This window comes from Tiliqua scincoides, chromosome 8 (genome assembly GCF_035046505.1).
Source record: "Tiliqua scincoides isolate rTilSci1 chromosome 8, rTilSci1.hap2, whole genome shotgun sequence".
Classification (NCBI taxonomy): Eukaryota; Metazoa; Chordata; class Lepidosauria; order Squamata; family Scincidae; genus Tiliqua; species Tiliqua scincoides.
Window position 1 is genome coordinate 55965555 of NC_089828.1, and position 9875 is coordinate 55975429.

At 50.8% G+C, this 9875-nt stretch overlaps 1 pseudogene; it reads left to right on the top strand.

Annotated features, from left to right (window-relative positions):
* Positions 1-9264: 9264 nt before the first annotated feature.
* Positions 9265-9383, top strand: LOC136659786 (5S ribosomal RNA; annotated as a pseudogene).
* Positions 9384-9875: the final 492 nt, after the last annotated feature.

Below are 9875 nucleotides of genomic sequence, written 5' to 3' on the forward strand. Positions count from 1 at the left end.
GGGAGGGCAGTGCTTCTTTTTCCAGGTGTGCCTGTTAAAGTGCTCATAATTAAACTCCCCCCCCCCCCGTTTCAATTTTTTCCCAAGAGGAAAAGTGCAGAAAGTGATGTTATGTAAGACCTGGCACAGCTCCAAGGAGACCCAGGGGCTGCATAGGGGGTTAGGGAACCAGTTCCCTGGAGACATCCAGCTGCTTCCTTGTCCCCGCAGTGGCAGCTTTACAGTGCCGCTGTATTGCAGCGTGACGGCCAAGAATAGGATTGGGCCCTCAAGCAGGCCACACGTGACAAATCCATATAAAAAAATAAAACCACAGTCAGGCATCACTCCCTGTCCATATACGGGAGCCCTGTAGGAGCCCAGTAGCGGCAACCAGTAGCCCAATCCTATCCAATTTTCCAGTGCTGGTGCAGTTGTGCCAGTGGGCACAACCTATGCAACCTATGGTGGGCACACCATTGCAACCTATGGTGGTGGGGCAGTCGCTGGGGCCTTCTCAATGTATGGGAACATGTGTTCTCTTACCACGAGGCTGCATTGTGGCTACCCCGGAGCTTGAAAATTGGATAGGATTGGGCCCCAGGTCTGTTACCACCACTGCCAGTCATTTCACCCCTTATTTGGCATTCTTCACACACACCCGCCGTTGAACTGTCCTCCCAATTCCCCAGCCTTTGAACAGGGTGCCAAGTGCCATTTCGGCTCAGGGCATAGCGCCATACAAAACAATGGTCTTCCATTTTCAGAGCTCAAAACAACTGACACCCTGGTTGCCTTTCAGTCATCATCCACACCTGCTTCAACAACAAACCCGCCCGTGGCATTTGCTTCTCCAGCGACAGGTCTAAGGACAAAAATAATGGTTAGAAATCACAAAGACGCCCTCTGATTAAAAAATAATCATGGGGATGATAAAGGCGGCTGGCAGCCCTGAGTAAAGCACAGGGTTTGATTAGCCCTTCTGTGATTGGTTCTGTGCACGTGCCTCATGCAAGAATGCCACAGGGACTGGCACATAACAACAGAGGTCAAGCCAGGTCACTGTCGCACAGCTATTCCCTGGCTGCGCCTGAACTGCAAGCAACCTCGAGAGCTGCACTTGTCAGAAAGACTCAGCCCTGACACCTCCTGGATTTCTTCTTCGGCTGGCATCGGGCTTGACAAGTCAACAACTGCCTTCCAGCAAACTGGTATCGAGCCACATCCGTGAATACACAAACACATGCACAGGTAGTGGCAAGACTATGCGACCCATTAAAGTGGCTAGGTAGGTATTTCTTCAAAGTAGACTGCTTGGATCTGCCTCTGTGTCAGGCCCTGCCGAGGCGACAACCAGAAGGCCACAAATCTGTGTGCCAGTGGATTGTCTCCTGGCACCAATGTGATGGCCAGACAGTTCCTCCTTGACCACAAATGGATGGGGAGAAAGGAAGGGTTGTAACCATGCACACTACATTGGTGTCACCCTGATCATGCAAAAGTCACTCCAGCATGGGGTGTACACAAGTGTTGCATAAGAAGTAGAGCCCTGCTGGATCAGGCAAAGGCCCATCTAGTTCAGCTTTTTTGTATCTCACAGTGGCCCACTCAGGGGGCCACACAAGACCACAAGAGACCTGCATCCTGGTGCCCTCCCTTGCATCTGGCAATATGAGGAAAGGCTACAGCATTTGGGGCTTTAAAGAGGCAACTAAGGGGAGAGGTCATGATAGAAATCTTAAAATGCCCACCAGTGGCCCACCAGATGCCTCAGGGGGCACACAAGACCACAAGAGACCTGCATCCTGGTGCCACTCCCTTGCACCTGGCATTCGGAGGTAGCCTCCTTCTAAAACCAAGAGGCTTGTAACTGGTGATGGACCTTTCCTCCATCAATCTGTCCAATCCCCTTTGAAGGGGATCAAAGTACCATCACCACATCCTGTGGCAAGGAGTTCCACTGAACAATTACTTGCTGGGTCAAGAAATATTTCCTTTTGTCAATTCAGACTCTCCCTTCAGTCAATTTCATTGGATGTCCCCTGTTTCTTGTGATGTGCAAGAGGGGAAAGCACTTCCCTCTATCCACTCAATCCATCCCATGTATAATTTTATCCATCTCAGTTGCGTGTCGTTGTGCCTTTTTTCTATACTGAAGAGGCCCAAATGCTGGAGCCATTCCTTGCAAGGGAGGTGCCTCAGGCCTGTAATCATTTTGGTCACTCTCTTCTGCACCTTTTCCAGTTCCACTATATGCTTTCTGAGACGTGGTGACCAGAGCTGGACACAATACTCCAGATGTACAATGGTACAATTGTACAAAGGTAAGGCCACTTCTGGAGTACTGCGTCCAGCCTTCTGGTCACCACATCTCAAAATACTTCACAAATACACCACGCGCATGGTGACAATCCAACACCTTCTTGGTCATCACCTCCCTCCTTCCTTGTGTGGTCTCTTGAAATAAAACAGGAAGTGCAGGTTATATGTGTTTTGATATGTGTTCTATCAAAAAGTATAGCCAAAAAAATCAGAAGAGGAAAACACAACTGCCTTATGTCACAACATGTGGATTTTGTTAACTCAAAACTGACCAATGAAACTGATTGTTCTGAGAGTCAATGACATGTTATTATGACACAGCAGGGAACCAATAAGGTGTTAGTATGAGTTGGCTCTCATTTCCATGAGCGAATACTAGAACTTTATTCAGTTGTGTGTTATCAAGTTGGCCACTGCTGTTTTTGTTTTTGTTTTTTGTTTTTTGCTGGTTACTGATTTGTTGGGTGAGCTGGACTATTCTATAATAAAATAAATAAAGTTAATGAGGGTTATAACCCCATTACTGTTGCCACTGCATTTAGGCTGTGGGTATGATATTGTGATTTATTTTGTATGGTCTGGTATGGGTGGAGGTCTATCATGGGGGTGATGCAAGGAACTCTGGCACCAGGTGACGCAATCCCTAGTGTCGCTTCTGGGAGTGATGTAGATAACGTGCTTTAGGTGTGGTTATCAGGCAGGGGAAAAAAATTAGGGGGGGGGAAATGAACTATTATCCAAATTGGGGAACACGATTTGAGATTTCTACAGGCCCACTTCCAAGTGAGAACGTAGGGGGGATGTTCACTCATCACTACATATTCCATAAAACACAGGGAATTGGAAATCTATGGCCAAAGATCTTGCCTCTTCCTTTCAAGCGCATCATAAAATAACACTCCCTCGTGACTTGTTGAAACGGGTAAATAATGCAACGGGGCTGTTACATTATTCAGCACACACTTATTCAAATGCAGAACGGAGGTGAGAGGGTTGGAGACGGGGGGGCAGACTGTTGCACTCTCTGTGATGTAGTCGGGACATGGTGTGGCCCTCTTGAGCTTAGAATCAAGCTCACGTATTTTGGGGGAAATACTTCAGCAGTGGCGTACGTTCTGCTCCCCCCGCCGGGAATGGCTCCGAAGGGAGGGGCCGCTTGCCCGCCCCGCTGAGCCTCCCCGCCGGACTGGCTGCTCTGCCCCCCTCCAGCTACTCCACCGTACTTCAGTACTCCAAGACTGCCAGGGGGTGTTACATCATTTCCAGTTCCGTTGACATGTACACAAGCCAATGTTCATCAGACACTGAGGACTGAGTGGGCACACTAACCGTGGCATACAACACAGGGGTTTGGAGGGAAGATCATGCAGGAATTCTGGGTGGCAACTCCTGGCATAAGGGAAGGAAAGAGCAGTGGCATAGCCAAGGGGGGCAATAGGGTCCATTGTCCTGGGTATCACACCTTGAGGGATTATCAAAGGTACTTTTTGGAGGCCTTCTGAAACCCAGGGAGGACACATGCAGCATTCGCAAGCCTTAGAAGGCCTGCTGGGGGCCTTAGAAAGGCACTGCTGGTTTTTGGAAGTGAAAACCAGAAGTGCCTTTCTAAGGCCAGGAGGCCTTCTGAGGCCCAAAGGGATGTATGGGGCATATGGGGAGGTGTTAAAAACTTATGAGCTTGGGTGCCAGACGCCCTAGATATGCCACTGGGAAAGATTCTTTCTTTCTTTCTTTCTTTCTTTCTTTCTTTCTTTCTTTCTTTCTTTCTTTCTTTCTTTCTTTCTTTCTTTCTTTCTTTCTTTCTTTCTCCTAAGGCCTTCAGATCCCTCTTGCAGATGTCCTTGTATCGCATCTGTGGTCTACCTGTAGGGCGCTTTCCTTGCACAAGTTCTCCATAGAGGAGATCCTTTGGGATCCAGCCATCATCCATTCTCACGACATGACCGAGCCAACATAGGCGTCTCTGTTTCAGCAGTGAATACATGCTAGGGATTCCAGCACATTCCAGGACTGTGTTGTTTGGAACTTTGTCCTGCCAGGTGATGCCGAGGATGCATCGGAGGCAGCGCAAGTGGAAAGCGCTGGAGGTAACTGGAGGTTGTCCATGACTTTGTGTAGCTTGGCTCAACGATCTCCGACACTCTTTCTCTCGATACCAAGCTAAACAAGCGCATCGGTAAAGCAGCTACCACATTTTCCAGACTCACAAAGAGAGTCTGGTCCAACAAGAAGCTGACGGAACATACCAAGATCCAGGTCTACAGAGCTTGCGTCCTGAGTACACTTCTGTATTGCAGCGAGTCATGGACTCTTCGCTCACAACAGGAGAGGAAACTGAGCGCTTTCCCACCCCTATCCCCCAACATACCACTTCGTACGGTCTGCCTATCGGAGATACCGCCAGAAGTAGCTGGCAATGACGTCATCACTTCTGAGTTGGGAGGCCAAACATGACAAGACAAACACCAGTAAGAGGATGAGGGCAGATGGAAGGGTTTTGTTAAGTGCCCAAAAACTGCACGCTGGAGCTCTCATACTGCTGTTTCTCACATTGTGGTCTCGCTGCTAGGTGGCAGGTATCTGGGGCCATGCATACCACCAAACATCATGTACCACCGGTGGTTTGCATACCACCAGTTGGGAAACACTAGTTTAGGAAGTAAGATAGATGAAATCACACAGGTTTCCTGGGAGAAACAGCCAGTTGTCCAAACTGTGCACGAGCTGAAACTAATGGAAGGCATCTGACATTCCAGTACATTCTCTTTGCTTTGTCGGTTTCCCTTGTTCAAAAATCTGGAGATTCATCCATTCTGGAGGGGCTTTGGGCATTCATAGACGCATCCTCCCCAAGAAGGCATCCTTACCAAAGGGAGGCCTCTCTTAGCCCGTGTCCATGTCAGTAACTCAAATGGCTGACGCAGACCTCGGCAGCCCGAGACTGAGGCTTTGCCATTCCAACCCACTTGAACGAGCATGAAAAATGCAATCAAATAATTTGTGCTGACAAGTTTCGAGAGAGGTATTCCCGACAGATAGGAATCTGGCTTCCAGTCACATAACACTTACACTTTGTCAATAACACAGTGAAGGCAGGCGCAAATGAATCTTATTTCATTGGACAAGCAGCTCAGAATATAGATAAGGCCAAGGGAGCATATAAACCTTTAAATAAATGTTTTAGCACTATCTCGGAAGGGAAGGAATGCCATTGATCCCAATCTTTTCTGACAGAAAATCAGTTCCTCTAAAACTCTTAGGGCAACAAACGCTCACTTGTGTCTGTTCGAAAAAAAAATCCGTAAACTCCCCAAAATAAATACGTTGTCATCGGCGATTTAACGGCACCTGCGTTTGCCATGCCTTCTAATTGAAATGCAACACAACACCTTTGCCAGTCACTGCAATCTGGGCCAAAATCTATCACTCCTCTGTCTGGTCACAGACCCAAGAGCCAGTTTTAATCCCAGCTTTCAGAATGGGACATTTTACTTGAGAGCAGCGGTTCCCAAACTATGGGTCATGAGCTGATTTTTAATGGGTTGCAAGAAAAGTTGCAGGCTGGCGCCGCAAGGCATTCTGGGGCAGCTGTCACAAGGCATTCTGGAGCACTACCTGGTAGACACAGCTAACAAAGTGGGTCACGGTGCAAAGAGGTTTGGGAAGCACTGCTCAAGAAGAGTCCTGTGCATCAATAAGATGCCAGGGTGGGATGAAGTGGTTCTCCTAGTGGCCAATCGTTGGTACCTATTGGCCAGTCAGGGTGCCACCCACATTCCATGGTGTCAGGGCAACACCATGGTGCAAGGGAGTCCTTTTGAGTGCAGTGTGGGACTGGGTGCAGTCAACTGACCCACTAGAAAGGAGACCACTCGCCCCCAGTGGTTCCCAAACTGTGGGATGGGGCTCCAAAGGAAGCCCCGGGGTGTCGCTGGATGTACGAAGAGGGGTACCGCTGGGTGTCCCCAGCGTTCTCTTCCTGGGTGCCACCATCTCGGATGACACGAGATCGTGTGAGATCTCGCACAAATAGCAGAAGAGCTCAGGTGATCTCGCACAATCCAAGATGGTGGCACCCAGGAAGAGGACACCGTGGAAGAAGGGAGCTGTGGTACCAGTAAGTTTCCAAACTGCTGCCATAGGTCACATAATGCCCTTGTTTGCAACCCTGACCACCTTGTCAGTGTGGCAAATATAAATTTGAGCCCCCCCCCCACACTTAACAGCCTCCATTGGCTCTTGTGCCCAGTCCAACTGCTCCACTCAGCCAGGTGCCTCTGCCCTCTCACCACTCCATCGTGGCCTGTCCCAAGTTTAACCAAGGCATGACAGGATCAGCTAGTCCTGTTATCCACAGGGAGGGAGCCAAACTCCAAACCCCATCCCCAAATTGCAGAGGTTCTTTGGGGAAGGAAACTCTGGGCTGCAGAGGCTCTTCCCAAAAGCCTGGGAATGCAGCCAACCCTAACAGAGACACTCGTTCTCCACCCGTTCTCCCCTCCAACAGTGACCCACTCTCAGATTGATGTGGCACAAAAGAGCATGTCTCGGTAACGTCCCTCCTGATTAATGGGCCAATCCGCTAGCAAAGGGTCTCCGGCACCGAGTGCCAAGGGAAGCAGCTGCCATGGATTTTATATGCTCATGATGGGAAGAAACTCATTCTGCGGTGTCAGCTCAGGCTGCAGGATTCTGATGATGAAATACCAGATGCAGGGCATGTAATGGCTTCTCCTTCTGCCCTGCTGGTGAGTTCTCTTCCTCCCAATGTCGTTTTCGCTTCTTATCGGAACGGGCAATAAAAAGGAGAAACCTTTCAGACGTTTTTGAACGTAGCCTAAGAACTCAAAGACGAATTTCTTTCCTGGGGATGAGAGCAGAATCTCTGCAGGTTGGGGAGGGGGCTCAGCAAACTGCCCTCCATTCGCCCCCCTTCCACCTGGGCCCAGCCCCGGTGACCAGGGTCTCCTCAGGTGCAGTGGTCTCCTCAGGTTCAGGGGTCTCCTTGGGAGTAAATTACAAGTAATGCCTGGACTGGGCTCCCAGGCAGAGCATCTCCTAGACCAGGGGTCGGCAACCTGCTGCTCTAGAGCCGCATGCGGCTCCTTCAGCTGTCTGCTGCAGCTCCTCCGGGTGAAAGTGGCAAAGGGGGTGACAGGAGGCACCTGTGTTGGGAGGGCGGGCTGCTTCCCTCCACCCCCTGAGCTCACTGCCCTCTTCTCCCTTCACCCCCACCTGCCCCGCATTGGTTTCCCTTTTCAATTTTGCCCGCTCTGCAGGCTTAAGCTCCCTGTTTTTCCCTTACCCAACTCTCCAGCAGGCTCAGCCAATCAGCATCCAGCAGGCTCCTGGCTTTTTCATTTGGAATGGCTCAGGGCCCTTCACTGGCTGACCACCAGCCAATCCTGAGCCGCCTTCCTCCTCCGGCATTGCAAGCCCTTGCAGCCCGCCTTTCCCTGAGCAGGTCCCCACTCAGTGCAAGGAGAGGCTTTTCCTCCACAGCAGAGGAGACATCCTGTGTGTCTACTCAGTAGTAAGCCCCATTACAGCGGATGAAGCTTACTCCCAGGAAAGGGTGCCTGGGATGGCAGCCTTGGATGGGAGCCCTCGCAGGTCTGTTCAAGAGTAAGCCCCGATGTAGTCCCTGTGCTACTCCCAGGAAAGTGTGGAGGGCTGTAGCCTCAGCCTCCTCCTGTGCAGGTCTACTCACAAGTAAGCCCCGCTGTAGTCAGTGAGGCTTCCTCCAAGGAAGGTGTGGAGGGCTGCAGCCTCAGCCCCCTCCTATGCAGGTCTACTCACAAGTAGTCAGTGAGGCTTCCTCCTGGGAAAGTGTGGAGAGGACTGCAACCTGAGAGCTCCAACCAACTTGTCTGCTCAGAAGTCCCATTGTAGCCAATGGGGCTTACTCCCAAGATAGTGCGGAGAGGGTTGCAGCCTGAGTGGGGGAGGGCAGGCAGGCAGGGCAGAAGCTGACCTGTGGCTGCCCCCCCTTCTTCTCCTCCCCACCTCTGGAGTCTGTGTCCTTTTTTCCTTCCAGCAGGGTGCCTCTGGAAGGTGGGGGGAGTTCTTTAGTATCCATGTAAGATAAGCAGATGTCATAACCACCATATGTATTGGAATCCTCAAAGATATGGTGAGGAGGTAGACGTGGTGTCAGCAGTGGCCCCTTTAAGGGTAAGGCCTGGGCATCCAGCAGAGTGTGCTGCACAGCTGCAGCCACTTGAAGGCAATAGGGCCCTCAGGGATATAAGGAGCACCTGAGGAAGGGGGTGTGGGTTGTAGAAGGAGTGCAGGTTGGAGGTAGAAGAGGAGACTGACTGACTTTGACTTGGATACTCTGACTGATTTGACTGACTTACTTTGGAATCTGATCTTGGACTGTGACTTGGCTTATTGACTTTGGACTCTGCCCTGGATGCTCTGACTGACTTTGTGACTAATGGACTGCTGGAGACACTGGAGTTTGGTGTGTGGCTGCTGTGCCCAAGACCTGCTGATGACCCAGGGTCTGCTGTAGTGGTGGGAGGCTGCTGGCAGGAGAGAGGACCTCTGCAGGTTGAACTGGCAAGCTACCCTGGAGGTGGGGTCCAGCAGGACTGGAGGGTAGAACCAGGGTCATTTGTTGGGGGAAAGAAGGGGAGCTAATTTGCTTAAAGTGGGCATAATTCTCCATGCAGAGAATGGCCTTGGAATCAGGCAAAACACCATAGAGGACCAGGCGTCTGAAAACACAGGACAAGAATGTATGACAAAACTAACTAAAAGCTACAAGAGGGGGCTACATTATAAAAAAGGGACCTATAAGAGCATAAAGGTTAAAAAAAAAAACAACTATATATGCAGTATTTTCATTTTAGATGTCAAAAGGGTTTTGTGGCTCCTGAGGTTTTTTTTCTTCCGGAAAACGGGTCCAAATGGCTCTTTGAGTGTTTAAGGTTGCCGACCCCTGTCCTAGACAGTAGGGCCCAAGCAACTGTTACCCTGCACATGCCCGATCTCGTCTGATCTCGGAAGCTAAGCAGGGTCAGGCCTGGTTAGGACTTGGATGGGAGACCACCTGGGAATACCGGGTGCTGTAGGCTTATTCCATAGTCTTTCGAGACTGAAGGTTGCCAACCATGCATGGCCAGAAAGGGTGGGGCTGACTGGGCCAGTTCCTGGCTTCATAAGGAGCCTGGGGGGCACAGGGAGAAGTCGCTGCTCCTGGGGCTCTGGCCGGGGAGAAGTGGCTGAGGGAAGGGTAAGCAAGGGGAGCACAGTGAGCAGAGCATTGCCACTGGACAGCCCTCCTTCACACTCACACCTGGGGCCAATTGGCTTGAAACTGCACCCCTGGATGCAGTTGGTGTTGACACCACCACTAGGTGCCTTGTCACCGCTGCTCAACCTGGGGACTCGGAGGGGCCGCAGGGGTGGGGGCCTTGCAAAAATGTTTTGCATCGGGCCCCGCAGCTCCTAAGTCTGGCCCTGGGTTGGGGTTTGCATCGGTAGATAGGAGGGGAGAGAGAAGATGACCATGGAGAACTGCTCCGCGACTGATGCTGAAAGGTTCTTGGCACACAGGGAATCTTGGG